The 15,855-nt window shown below is 48.6% G+C and overlaps 1 protein-coding gene across 1 annotated transcript in view; it reads right to left on the reverse strand.

Annotated features, from left to right (window-relative positions):
• The window catches only part of LOC106566319 (plexin-B3), a 218,084-nt gene that overhangs the window by 54,175 nt on the left and 148,054 nt on the right, over nt 1–15,855 (reverse strand). The window lies entirely within an intron of this gene.

Consider the following 15,855-nt stretch of genomic DNA (forward strand, 5'->3'; position numbering starts at 1 on the left):
TTCTGAGATCATACTGCTGGTGTCCTTTAGGAGGGGAGTTGTTCTGAGATCATACTGCTGGTGTCCTTTAGGAGAGGAGCTGTTCTGAGATCATACTGCTGGTGTCCTTTTGGAGGGGAGCTGTTCTGAGACCATACTGCTGGTGTCCTTTAGGAGTGGAGCTGTTCTGAGACCTTACTGCTGGTGTCCTTTAGGAGGGGAGCTGTTCTGAGACCATACTGCTGGTGTCCTTTAGGAGGGGAGCTGTTCTGAAACCATACTGCTGGTGTCCTTTAGGAGGAGAGCTGTTCTGAGATCATACTGCTGGTGTCCTTTACAAAGGAGGGGAGCTGTTCTGAGACCATACTGCTGGTGTCGTTTAGGAGGGGAGCTGTTCTGAGATCATACTGCTGGTGTCCTTTAGGAGGGGATCTGTTCTGAGATCATACTGCTGGTGTCTTTTAGGAGGAGAGCTATTCTGAGATCACACTGCTGGTGTCCTTTAGGAGGGGAGCTGTTCTGAGATCATACTGCTGGTGTCCTTTAGGAGGGGAGCTGTTCTGAGATCATACTGCTGGTGTCCTTTAGGAGGGGAGCTGTTCTGAGACCATACTGCTGGTGTCCTTTAGGAGGGGAGCTGTTCTGAGATCATACTGCTGGTGTCCTTTAGGAGGAGAGCTGTTCTGAGATCATACTGCTGGTGTCCTTTAGGAGGGGAGCTGTTCTGAGACCATACTGCTGGTGTCCTTTAGGAGGGGAGCTGTTCTGAGACCATACTGCTGGTGTCCTTTAGGAGGGGAGCTCTTCTGAGACCATACTGCTGGTGTCCTTTAGGAGGGGAGCTGTTCTGAGTCCATACTGCTGGTGTCCTTTAGGAGGGGAGCTGTTCTGAGATCATACTGCTGGTCACATTTAGGAGGGGAGGGGTTCTGAGATCATACTGCTGGTGTCCTTTAGGAGGGGAGCTGTTCTGAGATCATACTGCTGGTGTCCTTTAGGAGGTGAGCTGTTCTGAGATCATACTTCTGGTGTCCTTTAGGAGGGGAGCTGTTCTGAGATCATACTGCTGGTGTCCTTTAGGAGGGGAGTTGTTCTGAGATCATAATGCTGGTGTCCTTTAGGAGAGGAGCTGTTCTGAGATCATACTGCTGGTGTCCTTTTGGAGGGGAGCTGTTCTGAGACCATACTGCTGGTGTCCTTTAGGAGTGGAGCTGTTCTGAGACCTTACTGCTGGTGTCCTTTAGGAGGGGAGCTGTTCTGAGACCATACTGCTGGTGTCCTTTAGGAGGGGAGCTGTTCTGAAACCATACTGCTGGTGTCCTTTAGGAGGAGAGCTGTTCTGAGATCATACTGCTGGTGTCCTTTACAAAGGAGGGGAGCTGTTCTGAGACCATACTGCTGGTGTCCTTTAGGAGGGGAGCTGTTCTGAGATCATACTGCTGGTGTCCTTTAGGAGGGGATCTGTTCTGAGATCATACTGCTGGTGTCTTTTAGGAGGAGAGCTATTCTGAAATCACACTGCTGGTGTCCTTTAGGAGGGGAGCTGTTCTGAGATCATACTGCTGGTGTCCTTTAGGAGGGGAGCTGTTCTGAGATCATACTGCTGGTGTCCTTTAGGAGGGGAGCTGTTCTGAGACCATACTGCTGGTGTCCTTTAGGAGGGGAGCTGTTCTGAGATCATACTGCTGGTGTCCTTTAGGAGGAGAGCTGTTCTGAGATCATACTGCTGGTGTCCTTTAGGAGGGGAGCTGTTCTGAGACCATACTGCTGGTGTCCTTTAGGAGGGGAGCTGTTCTGAGACCATACTGCTGGTTTCCTTTAGGAGGGGAGCTCTTCTGAGACCATACTGCTGGTGTCCTTTAGGAGGGGAGCTGTTCTGAGTCCATACTGCTGGTGTCCTTTAGGAGGGGAGCTGTTCTGAGATCATACTGCTGGTCACATTTAGGAGGGGAGGGGTTCTGAGATCATACTGCTGGTGTCCTTTAGGAGGGGAGCTGTTCTGAGATCATACTGCTGGTGTCCTTTAGGAGGGGAGCTGTTCTGAGATCATACTGCTGGTGTCCTTTAGGAGGGGAGCTGCTCTGAGACCATACTGCTGGTGTCCTTTACGAGGGGAGCTGTTCTGAGACCATACTGCTGGTGTCCTTTAGGAGGGGAGCTGTTCTGAGACCATCCTGCTGGTGTCCTTTAGGAGGGGAGCTGTTCTGAGATCATACTGCTGGTGTCCTTTAGTAGGGGAGCTGTTCTGAGACAATACTGCTGGTGTCCTTTAGGAGGGGAGCTGTTCTGAGACCATCCTGCTGGTGTCCCTTAGGAGGGGAGTTGTTCTGAGATCATACTGCTGGTGTCCTTTAGGAGGGGAGATGTTCTGAGATCATACTGCTGGTGTCCTTTAGGAGAGGAGCTGTTCTGAGATCATACTGCTGGTGTCCTTTTGGAAGGGAGCTGTTCTGAGACCATACTGCTGGTGTCCTTTAGGAGTGGAGCTGTTCTGAGACCTTACTGCTGGTGTCCTTTAGGAGGGGAGCTGTTCTGAGACCATACTGCTGGTGTCCTTTAGGAGGGGAGCTGTACTGAAACCATACTGCTGGTGTCCTTTAGGAGGAGAGCTGTTCTGAGATCATACTGCTGGTGTCCTTTAGGAGGGGAGCTGTTCTGAAATCATACTGCTGGTGTCCTTTAGGAGGAGAGCTATTCTGAGATCATACTGCTGGTGTCCTTTAGGAGGGGATCTGTTCTGAGATCATACTGCTGGTGTCTTTTAGGAGGAGAGCTATTCTGAGATCATACTGCTGGTGTCCTTTAGGAGGAGAGCTATTCTGAGATCATACTGCTGGTGTCCTTTAGGAGGGGATCTGTTCTGAGATCATACTGCTGGTGTCTTTTAGGAGGAGAGCTGTTCTGAGATCATACTGCTGGTGTCCTTTACAAAGGAGGGGAGCTGTTCTGAGACCATACTGCTGGTGTCCTTTAGGAGGGGAGCTGTTCTGAGATCATGCTGCTGGTGTCCTTTAGGAGGGGAGCTGTTCTGAGATCATACTTCTGGTGTCCTTTAGGAGGGGAGCTGTTCTGAGATCATACTGCTGGTGTCCTTTAGGAGGGGAGCTGTTCTGAGACCATACTGCTGGTGTCCTTAAGGAGGGGAGCTGTTCTGAGACCATACTGCTGGTGTCCTTAGGGAGGGGAGCTGTTCTGAGACCATACTGCTGGTGTCCTTTAGGAGGGGAGCTGTTCTGAGACCATACTGCTGGTGTCCTTTAGGAGGGTAGCTGTTCTGAGATCATACTGCTGGTGTCCTTTACAAAGGAGGGGAGCTGTTCTGAGACCATACTGCTGGTGTCCTTTAGGAGGGGAGCTGTTCTGAGACCATACTGCTGGTGTCCTTTAGGAGGGGAGCTGTTCTGAGACCATACTGCTGGTGTCCTTAAGGAGGGGAGCTGTTCTGAGACCATACTGCTGGTGTCCTTAGGGAGGGGAGCTGTTCTGAGACCATACTGCTGGTGTCCTTTAGGAGGGGAGCTGTTCTGAGACCATACTGCTGGTGTCCTTTAGGAGGGTAGCTGTTCTGAGATCATACTGCTGGTGTCCTTTACAAAGGAGGGGAGCTGTTCTGAGACCATACTGCTGGTGTCCTTTAGGAGGGGAGCTGTTCTGAGATCATACTGCTGGTGTCCTTTAGGAGGGGAGCTGTTCTGAGATCATACTTCTGGTGTCCTTTAGGAGGGGAGCTGTTCTGAGATCATACTGCTGGTGTCCTTTAGGAGGGGAGTTGTTCTGAGATCATACTGCTGGTGTCCTTTAGGAGGGGAGATGTTCTGAGATCATACTGCTGGTGTCCTTTAGGAGAGGAGCTGTTCTGAGATCATACTGCTGGTGTCCTTTTGGAGGGGAGCTGTTCTGAGACCATACTGCTGGTGTCCTTTAGGAGTGGAGCTGTTCTGAGACCTTACTGCTGGTGTCCTTTAGGAGGGGAGCTGTTCTGAGACCATACTGCTGGTGTCCTTTAGGAGGGGAGCTGTTCTGAGACCATACTGCTGGTGTCTTTTAGGAGGAGAGCTGTTCTGAGATCATACTGCTGGTGTCCTTTACAAAGGAGGGGAGCTGTTCTGAGACCATACTGCTGGTGTCCTTTAGGAGGGGAGCTGTTCTGAGACCATACTGCTGGTGTCCTTAAGGAGGGGAGCTGTTCTGAGACCATACTGCTGGTGTCCTTAGGGAGGGGAGCTGTTCTGAGACCATACTGCTGGTGTCCTTTAGGAGGGGAGCTGTTCTGAGACCATACTGCTGGTGTCCTTTAGGAGGGTAGCTGTTCTGAGATCATACTGCTGGTGTCCTTTAGGAGGAGAGCTGTTCTGAGATCATACTGCTGGTGTCCTTTAGGAGGGGAGCTGTTCTGAGACCATACTGCTGGTGTCCTTTAGGAGGGGAGCTGTTCTGAGACCATACTGCTGGTTTCCTTTAGGAGGGGAGCTCTTCTGAGACCATACTGCTGGTGTCCTTTAGGAGGGGAGCTGTTCTGAGTCCATACTGCTGGTGTCCTTTAGGAGGGGAGCTGTTCTGAGATCATACTGCTGGTCACATTTAGGAGGGGAGGGGTTCTGAGATCATACTGCTGGTGTCCTTTAGGAGGGGAGCTGTTCTGAGATCATACTGCTGGTGTCCTTTAGGAGGGGAGCTGTTCTGAGATCATACTGCTGGTGTCCTTTAGGAGGGGAGCTGCTCTGAGACCATACTGCTGGTGTCCTTTACGAGGGGAGCTGTTCTGAGACCATACTGCTGGTGTCCTTTAGGAGGGGAGCTGTTCTGAGACCATCCTGCTGGTGTCCTTTAGGAGGGGAGCTGTTCTGAGATCATACTGCTGGTGTCCTTTAGTAGGGGAGCTGTTCTGAGACAATACTGCTGGTGTCCTTTAGGAGGGGAGCTGTTCTGAGACCATCCTGCTGGTGTCCCTTAGGAGGGGAGTTGTTCTGAGATCATACTGCTGGTGTCCTTTAGGAGGGGAGATGTTCTGAGATCATACTGCTGGTGTCCTTTAGGAGAGGAGCTGTTCTGAGATCATACTGCTGGTGTCCTTTTGGAAGGGAGCTGTTCTGAGACCATACTGCTGGTGTCCTTTAGGAGTGGAGCTGTTCTGAGACCTTACTGCTGGTGTCCTTTAGGAGGGGAGCTGTTCTGAGACCATACTGCTGGTGTCCTTTAGGAGGGGAGCTGTACTGAAACCATACTGCTGGTGTCCTTTAGGAGGAGAGCTGTTCTGAGATCATACTGCTGGTGTCCTTTAGGAGGGGAGCTGTTCTGAAATCATACTGCTGGTGTCCTTTAGGAGGAGAGCTATTCTGAGATCATACTGCTGGTGTCCTTTAGGAGGGGATCTGTTCTGAGATCATACTGCTGGTGTCTTTTAGGAGGAGAGCTATTCTGAGATCATACTGCTGGTGTCCTTTAGGAGGAGAGCTATTCTGAGATCATACTGCTGGTGTCCTTTAGGAGGGGATCTGTTCTGAGATCATACTGCTGGTGTCTTTTAGGAGGAGAGCTGTTCTGAGATCATACTGCTGGTGTCCTTTACAAAGGAGGGGAGCTGTTCTGAGACCATACTGCTGGTGTCCTTTAGGAGGGGAGCTGTTCTGAGATCATGCTGCTGGTGTCCTTTAGGAGGGGAGCTGTTCTGAGATCATACTTCTGGTGTCCTTTAGGAGGGGAGCTGTTCTGAGATCATACTGCTGGTGTCCTTTAGGAGGGGAGCTGTTCTGAGACCATACTGCTGGTGTCCTTAAGGAGGGGAGCTGTTCTGAGACCATACTGCTGGTGTCCTTAGGGAGGGGAGCTGTTCTGAGACCATACTGCTGGTGTCCTTTAGGAGGGGAGCTGTTCTGAGACCATACTGCTGGTGTCCTTTAGGAGGGTAGCTGTTCTGAGATCATACTGCTGGTGTCCTTTACAAAGGAGGGGAGCTGTTCTGAGACCATACTGCTGGTGTCCTTTAGGAGGGGAGCTGTTCTGAGACCATACTGCTGGTGTCCTTTAGGAGGGGAGCTGTTCTGAGACCATACTGCTGGTGTCCTTAAGGAGGGGAGCTGTTCTGAGACCATACTGCTGGTGTCCTTAGGGAGGGGAGCTGTTCTGAGACCATACTGCTGGTGTCCTTTAGGAGGGGAGCTGTTCTGAGACCATACTGCTGGTGTCCTTTAGGAGGGTAGCTGTTCTGAGATCATACTGCTGGTGTCCTTTACAAAGGAGGGGAGCTGTTCTGAGACCATACTGCTGGTGTCCTTTAGGAGGGGAGCTGTTCTGAGATCATACTGCTGGTGTCCTTTAGGAGGGGAGCTGTTCTGAGATCATACTTCTGGTGTCCTTTAGGAGGGGAGCTGTTCTGAGATCATACTGCTGGTGTCCTTTAGGAGGGGAGTTGTTCTGAGATCATACTGCTGGTGTCCTTTAGGAGGGGAGATGTTCTGAGATCATACTGCTGGTGTCCTTTAGGAGAGGAGCTGTTCTGAGATCATACTGCTGGTGTCCTTTTGGAGGGGAGCTGTTCTGAGACCATACTGCTGGTGTCCTTTAGGAGTGGAGCTGTTCTGAGACCTTACTGCTGGTGTCCTTTAGGAGGGGAGCTGTTCTGAGACCATACTGCTGGTGTCCTTTAGGAGGGGAGCTGTTCTGAGACCATACTGCTGGTGTCTTTTAGGAGGAGAGCTGTTCTGAGATCATACTGCTGGTGTCCTTTACAAAGGAGGGGAGCTGTTCTGAGACCATACTGCTGGTGTCCTTTAGGAGGGGAGCTGTTCTGAGACCATACTGCTGGTGTCCTTAAGGAGGGGAGCTGTTCTGAGACCATACTGCTGGTGTCCTTAGGGAGGGGAGCTGTTCTGAGACCATACTGCTGGTGTCCTTTAGGAGGGGAGCTGTTCTGAGACCATACTGCTGGTGTCCTTTAGGAGGGTAGCTGTTCTGAGATCATACTGCTGGTGTCCTTTACAAAGGAGGGGAGCTGTTCTGAGACCATACTGCTGGTGTCCTTTAGGAGGGGAGCTGTTCTGAGATCATACTGCTGGTGTCCTTTAGGAGGTGAGCTGTTCTGAGATCATACTTCTGGTGTCCTTTAGGAGGGGAGCTGTTCTGAGATCATACTGCTGGTGTCCTTTAGGAGGGGAGTTGTTCTGAGATCATACTGCTGGTGTCCTTTAGGAGGGGAGCTGTTCTGAGATCATACTGCTGGTGTCCTTTAGGAGGGGAGCTGTTCTGAGACCATACTGCTGGTGTCCTTTAGGAGGGGAGCTGTTCTGAGAGCATACTGCTGGTGTCCTTTAGGAGGGGAGCTGTTCTGCGAGTGGTCTTATAAAAAAGTCAACAGAAGTCGATAGCGGGGCCGTTACTGCGTCAATGCCCGCTACAATGGCAATTTTAGGGTGTTGAATAGCCAAAAAGTCGTGATCTTTTTTGGTTATCTGACCAGAACTTAAATACTCATCTAGGACAGTAAAGATAGTTTTCTGAAATTGGGAAGTGGGGTCACTTCAGAGTTTCTTGTAAAAGGTGTTGTCAAGCAGTTGTCTATAAAACTAATTTACATAAACGGTCCTATTCATGAGTACAACCCACCCACCCTTATCAGCAGGGAGGGTAAGGACTGACGTATCAGATTGACCAACCGACCCACCCTTATCAGCAGGGAGGGTAAGGACTGACGTATCGGATTGACCAACCGACCCACCCTTATCAGCAGGGAGGGTAAGGACTGACGTATCGGATTGACCAACCGACCCACCCTTATCAGCAGGGAGGGTAAGGACTGACGTATCGGATTGACCAACCGACCCACCCTTATCAGCAGGGAGGGTAAGGACTGACGTATCGGATTGTAAATCAAGCAAAGCTTGTATTTCATCCTGAGGTAAATTATGGAAAGATTTGTTCTCCTGTTTGTTCTTAATGAGATGAACAACATATTTTTAAACAAGTCTGCAATATCTCTCAATAGAGTGATTGTGATTGGCTGGAGTTACAAAATAACTTTTACTTCAAATTCTTTTTGCATCTGAGCTCCTATAGTTTGCGTTTCTCCTTTATTTTAAGCCATTGGATGTAAACCTAGCTAGAGTCGGCTCGCGTTACCTAGCTAGAGTCGGCTCGCGTTACCTAGCTAGAGTCGGCTGGCGTTACCTAGCTAGAGTCGGCTCGCGTTACCTAGCTAGAGTCGGCTCGCGTTACCTAGCTAGAGTCGGCTCGCGTTACCTAGCTAGAGTCGGCTGGCGTTACCTAGCTAGAGTCGGCTGGCGTTACCTAGCTAGAGTCGGCTGGCGTTACCTAGCTAGAGTCGGCTGGCGTTACCTAGCTAGAGTCGGCTGGCGTTACCTAGCTAGAGTCTGCTGATGTTACCTAGCTAGTCGGCTGACGTTACCTAGCTAGAGTCGGCTGATGTTACCTAGCTAGAGTCGGCTGGCGTTACCTAGCTAGAGTCGGCTGATGTTACCTAGCTAGAGTTGGCTGATGTTACCTAGCTAGAGTTGGCTGGCGTTACCTAGCTAGAGTCGGTTGGCGTTACCTAGCTAGAGTTGGCTAACGTTACCTAGCTAGAGTCGGCTCGCGTTACCTAGCTAGAGTCGGCTCATGTTACCTCAATAAGTAGCTACCAGCAGAGTCAGTGCTAGTAAGAAAAGACTTGCGGCATTAAACAAGATACTCTTTGAAGAGGTAGGTTTTCAGAGGTTTTCCGGACACTACAACCAAAGATGCTGGATAAATTAAGATAGTTCACTCAGGCCCCTTTAGCATTGAAAAAAAATATATATAGTCAGTTCCTGTCTACTTAAGGGGGCAGCTCCCCCAAAGACAACAATATGATAGCAGCTGGATCTGGTCTACTTAGTTCATAGATTTTTATTGAAACAGAAAAATAAAAAGAAGGAGTTGGATGTCTCACTTCCTCTTCCATCTCTGACTAGAACACTTCATATTCTGTAATTCCGTAAATTTTGTAATGGTATAATGGAGGAGCTTCGCATAGAGATACACATATCTCAGTAATGTAACACAAATGTTTTCCTTCCCTGTAAAGAAATGTAGGGAATAGGTGCCATTTGGCACACAATCCTCCTCACAGTGCTGGCCCACAATGCACTGCACATGGCATTCCCTCTGGGACCACTAACCAATCAGCAGTCAGAACATGTCCTACTGCGTTGCCTTCAGACATCACACACACACACACCTCCTGCGTTAGGAGAAGCTGGGGTTATTCGTTCGCCTTCTGTTACCCTTTCCGCCCCGGGGTAAGACGCCTCCGCGCTAGATACAAACACAAACCACCGCGATGTGGACACGTGATCCACCCCTGCGGCCATATTATCCCCCTCCTACCCAGGATGCACAGCTTGTGTCCAAAACACTGACAGACTGCTGTACACATGGCACAGGCACATCAATAGAATCCCTATTTACATACACATCAACATTAGGGAGACCTGGCTGGGAATATCTTACAATGAAAACCACTAGGAACGTTTTTCAGTTGGAATTACATGGGGGCTAGGGGAGGCTGGGCACCCCACCCCCACAACCAATCAGGCACCCCACCCCAACAACCAATCAGGCACCCCACCCCAACAACCAATCAGGCACTCCACCCCCACAACCAATCAGGCACCCCACCCCCACAACCAATCAGGCACCCCACCCCCACAACCAATCAGGCACCCCACCCCCACAACCAATCAGGCATCCCACCCCAACAACCAATCAGGCATCCCACCCCAACAACCAATCAGGCACCCCACCCCCACAACCAATCAGGCACCCCACATCCAATCAGGCATCCCACCCCCACAACCAATCAGGCACCCCACCCCAACAACCAATCAGACCCCATCACCACAACCAATCAGGCACCCCACCCCCACAACCAATCAGGCACCCCAGACCCACAACCAATCAGGCACCCCACCCCCACAACCAATCAGGCACCCCACCCCCACAACTAATCAGGCACCCCAACCCCACAACCAATCAGGCACCCCACCCCAACAACCAATCAGGCACCCCACCCCCACAACCAATCAGGCACCCCACCCCCACAACCAATCAGGCACCCCACCCCCACAACCAATCAGGCACCCCAACCCCACAACCAATCAGGCACCCCACCCCAACAACCAATCAGGCACCCCACCCCCACAACCAATCAGGCACCCCACCCCCACAACCAATCAGGCACCCCACCCCCACAACCAATCAGGCACCCCACCCCCACAACCAATCAGGCACCCCACAACCAATCAGGCATCCCACCCCCACAACCAATCAGGCATCCCACCCCCACAACCAATCAGGCATCCAACCCCCACAACCAATCAGGCACCCCACAACCAATCAGGCACCCCACCCCAACAACCAATCAGGCACCCCAACCCCATAATCATGTCTCAGGAAGGCGTTCTGAACAGACCCAGGTGTCTCAGGAAGGCGTTCTGAACAGGCCTAGGTGTCTCAGGAAGGCATTCTGAACAGACCTAGGTGTCTCAGGAAGGCGTCCTGAACAGACCTAGGTGTCTCAGGAAGGCGTCCTGAACAGACCTAGGTGTCTCAGGAAGGCGTTCTGAACAGACCTAGGTGTCTCAGGAAGGCGTTCTGAACAGGCCTAGGTGTCTCAGGTGGGAAGGCGTTCTGAACAGACCTAGGTGTCTCAGGTGGGAGGGCGTTCTGAACAGACCTAGGTGTCTCAGGAAGGCGTTCTGAACAGACCTAGGTGTTTCAGGAAGGCGTTCTGAACAGACCTAGGTGTCTCAGGAAGGCGTTCTGAACAGACCTAGGTGTCTCAGGAAGGCGTTCTGAACAGACCCAGGTGTCTCAGGTGGGAAGGCGTTCTGAACAGACCTAGGTGTCTCAGGTGGGAAGGCCTTCTGAACAGACCTAGGTGTCTCAGGTGGGAAGGCCTTCTGAACAGACCTAGGTGTCTCAGGAAGGCGTTCTGAACAGACCTAGGTGTCTCAGGTGGGAGGTGCGTTCTGAACAGACCTAGGTGTCTCAGGTGGGTGGGCGTTCTGAACAGAGAACAGAAGTCTCTTCTCTTCAACAGAAAACCTTAATCTCTGTGTAACACTTTGTGTCTATGTCCCAAATGACACCAGCCTATTCCCTTAATAGGGCGCTACTTTAGACCAGTGTCCATAGGGCTCTGCGTGTGATTAGGGAGTGTCTCGTTAGTGTGTGAGTGGCTGTCTGTGTGTGTGTGTGTGTGTGTGTGTGTGTGTGTGTGTGTGTGTGTGTGTGTGTGTGTGTGTGTGTGTGTGTGGTGTGTGTGTGTGTGTGTGTGTGTGTGTGTGTGTGTGTGTGTGTGTGTAAGGTATCTACCCTGAGGACTGGCAGGCAGCACTAGGCATTGTGGGGCTGAGCAGGATCTGGTTTCATCAATAATTCACATTAGCAACATGTTTCATGTTAATTAACTCTCTGTGGAACTGCCTGGTGGAACAGTGGTAGTGTTTAACACAGTACTAATGAAGAGTCTAGCTCTGGGGTGGGCAGCCGGTGTGGGCCCAGGTTTGTAATGTAGCTGAAAGTAGGGGTGGGAAATCTTTCCTGCCAAGGGCTGTTCCACACACGCCTTTTATCCAAACCATTGGACTCTACTACACCGCCCCCCCCCACACACACATACACTGCTGCTGCTCCATATATATATATAGCCATGTTATTACCTGGTACTTCCTGTATATAGCCATGTTGCTACCTGGTACTTCCTGTATATAGCCATGTTATTTCCTGGTACTTCCTGTATATAGCCATGTTATTACCTGGTACTTCCTGTATATAGCCATGTTATTACCTGGTACTTCCTGTATATAGCCATGTTATTACCTGGTACTTCCTGTATATAGCCATGTTATTACCTGGTTCTTCCTGTATATAACCATGTTGTTACCTGGTACTTCTTGTATATAGCCATGTTATTTCCTGGTACTTCCTGTATATAACCATGTTATTACCTGGTACTTCCTGTATATAACCATGTTATTTCCTGGTACTTCCTGTATATAACCATGTTATTACCTGGTACTTCCTGTATATAGCCATGTTATTGCCTGGTACTTCCTGTATATAGCCATGTTATTACCTGGTACTCCCTGTATATAGCCATGTTATTACCTGGTACTTACTGTATGTAAAGCAATGTTATTGCCTGGTACTTCCTGTATATAGCCATGTTATTACCTGGTACTCCCTGTATTTAGCCATGTTATTACCTGGTACTCCCTGTATATAGCCATGTTATTACCTGGTACTTACTGTATGTAAAGCTATGTTATTACCTGGTACTTCCTGTATATAAAGCCATGTTATTTTTACTCATTATTATCATTATTATTCACTGTGTATTTATTCCTCAAGTCACTCTTTCTATTTTCTGTTTTATCTTTAACTCTGTATTGTTGGAAAAGGACCCGTCAGTCAGCATGTCAATGTAAGTCTACACCTGTTGTTTGCTAAGCATGTGACAAACAACATTTCATTTGTAGGCTACAGTCATAGTGTTAAGTAATTAAAAGTCTATATCAGGGGGGCCCGTCTATATCAGGGGTGCCCAATCCCCCTGTTGAACGTCTATATCAGGGGGGCCCATCTATATCAGGGGTTCCCAATCCCCCTGTTGAACGTCTATATCAGGGGGGCCCGTCTATATCAGGGGGGCCCAATCCCCCTGTTGAACGCCTATATCAGGGGGCCCGTCTATATCAGGGGGGCCCGTCTATATCAGTGGGCCCGTCTATATCAGGGGGGCCCGTCTATATCAGGGGGGGCCCGTCTATATCAGGGGGGGCCCGTCTATATCAGGGGGCCCAATCCCCCTGTTGAACGTCTATATCAGGGGGGCCCATCTATATCAGGGGGGCCCGTCTAAATCAGGGGGCCCATCTATATCAGGGGTGCCCAATCCGCCTGTTGAACGTCTATATCAGGGGGGCCCGTCTATATCAGGGGGGCCCAATCCGCCTGTTGAACGTCTATATCAGGGGGGCCCATCTATATCAGGGGGGCCCGTCTATATCAGGAGGGCCCGTCTATATCAGGGGCCCCGTCTATATCAGGGGGGCCCATCTATATCAGGGGGGCCCGTCTATATCAGGGGGCCCGTCTATATCAGGGGGGCCCAATCCCCCTGTTGAACGTCTATATCAGGGGGGCCCGTCTATATCAGGGGGGCCTGTCTATATCATGGGGGCCCGTCTATATCAGGGGGGCCCGACTATATCAGGGGGGACCAATCCACCAGTTGAACGTCTATATCAGGGGGGCCTGTCTATATCAGGGGGGTCCGTCTATATCAGGGGTGTCCAATCCGCCTGTTGACTCTGTTATGTAGTCACAGTATTAAATATAGTATTCAAAATATACAATAGCCTAGTGCATGGGTATTCAACTGGGCAGAGGGTCCGCAATTTATAATTTCAATGTTTTTATGAATATTTTTACCTTTATTTTATATATATATATATATATATATATATATATATATATATATATATATATATATAGCAACAACAGGGTAAACATATTTTGTGCCTTCAGAAATTGTTCATACCCCTTGACAAATTACATATTTTTTTGTGTTACTTATCACCCACCCACACAACAACCCATAACGACAATGTGAAAACATGATTTTTTTTTCCCCCCTAAAAATGTATTGAAAATGAAATACAGACCAATCTAATTTACATAAGTATTCACACCCCTGAGTCAATACATGTTAGAATCATCTTTTGTCAGCGATTACAGCTGTGAGTCCTTCTGGGTAACTCTGAGACCTTCGCACACCTGGACTGTACAATATTTGCACATTATTCTTTTAAAGAATTCTTCAAGCTCTGTCAAGTTGGTTGTTGATCATTGCTAAAGAGTCATTTACAAGTCTTTGCCATATATTTTCAAGTAGATTTAAGTCAAAACTGTAACTAGGCCACTAAGGAACGATGTCTACTTGGTAAGCAACTCCAGTGTGGATTTGGCCTTGTGTTTTATGTTATTGTCCTGCTGAAAGGAGAATTCATCTCCCAGCGTCTGGTGGAAAGCAGACTGAACGAGGTTTTCCTCTAGGGTTTGCCTGTGCTTAGTTCTATTCCGTTTCTATCTATCCTAAAAAACTCTCTAGTCCTTGCCAATGACAAGCATACCCATAACATGATGCAGCCACCACCATGCTCTCTAATCCTTAATGATGACAAGCGTACCCATAACATGATGCAGCCACCACCATGCCCTCTAATCCTTAATGATGACAAGCATACCCATAACATGATGCAGACATCGCCATGCTCTCTAATCCTTAATGATGACAAGCATACCGATAAAATGATGCAGACACCACCATGCTCTCTAATCCTTAATGATGACAAGCATACCCATAACATGATGCAGACACCACCATGCTCTCTAATCCTTAATGATGACAAGCATACCCATATCATGATGCAGCCACCACCATGCTCTCTAATCCTTAATGATGACAAGCATACCCATAACATGATGCAGCCACCACCATGCTCTCTAATCCTTAATGATGACAAGCATACCCATAACATGATGCAGCCACCACCATGCTCACCACCATGCTCCCTAATCCTTAACGATGACAAGCATACCCATAACATGATGCAGCCACCACCATGATTGAAAATATGAAGAGTGGTACTCAGTGATGTGCTCTGTTGCATAAAGTTAATATGGCACATTTTTTGGCACTTTTACATTAGTGTTTTGGAATATTTATTTTCTGTACAGGCTTACTTCTTTCCACTGAGTATGGATTAACGATGATGTTGATCCATACTCCATTTTCTCTTATCACAGCCATTCAACTAACTAGTCACCGTTAAGCATCTGTAGCCTGTGTCTTTGTAGTGACTGGGTGTATTGATACACCATCCACAGTGTAATTAATAACTCCACCATGATCATTGCTTTTTTTAAATGTTAAATTCAGGCTGTAACGCAACAAAATGTGGAAAAAGTCAAGGGGTGTGAATACTTTCTGAAGGCGCTGTACATACACGAGTCATAATATCTTATTTCTAATGATGTCAACTTTATTTCCTAACTCCTAATATTGCAAATGGAGAACGTGGGACGGAGAACGTGGGATGGAGAACGTGTAGTGGAGAACGTGTAATGGAGAGAATGTGTAAAGGAGACGTGTAATGGTGTAATATAGAACAGAGAACGTGTAATGGTGTAATGGAGAATGGAGAACGTGTAATGGAGAACGTGTAATGGAGAACGTGTAATGGTGTAATGGAGAACGTGTAATGGAGAACGTGTAATGGTGTAATGGAGAACGTGTAATTGAGAACGTGTAATGGAGAACGTGTAATGGTGTAATGGAGAACGTATAATGGAGAACATGTAATGGTGTAATGGAGAACGTGGAATGGAGAACGTGTAATGGAGAACGTGTAATGGTGTAATGGAGAACGTGTAATGGAGAACGTGTAATGGTGTAATGGAGAACGTGTAATGGAGAACGTGTAATGGTGTAATGGAGAACGTGTAATGGTGTAATTGAGAACATGCAATGGAGAACGTGTAATGAAGAACGTGTAATGGTGTAATGGAGAACGTGTAATGGAGAACGTGTAATGGACAGGTGTAATGGTGTAATTGAGAACGTGTAATGGAGAACGTGTAATGGAGAACGTGTAATGGTGTAATGGAGAATGTGTAATGGTGTAATGGAGAACGTGACATAAGCTTTAAAAAAAAAGCACCCGGCAGCCGCTGCCTGCTGATAAGCTTTGTTGACTTGGACATAATGTTTTTGCCAACACATGGCTAACCTTTAACCAACTAAACAGCTGTTCTGATAGGCTACGTTAGACTTTA

Source organism: Salmo salar, chromosome 13 (assembly GCF_965601325.2).
Source record: "Salmo salar chromosome 13, fSalSal1, whole genome shotgun sequence".
Classification (NCBI taxonomy): domain Eukaryota; kingdom Metazoa; phylum Chordata; class Actinopteri; order Salmoniformes; family Salmonidae; genus Salmo; species Salmo salar.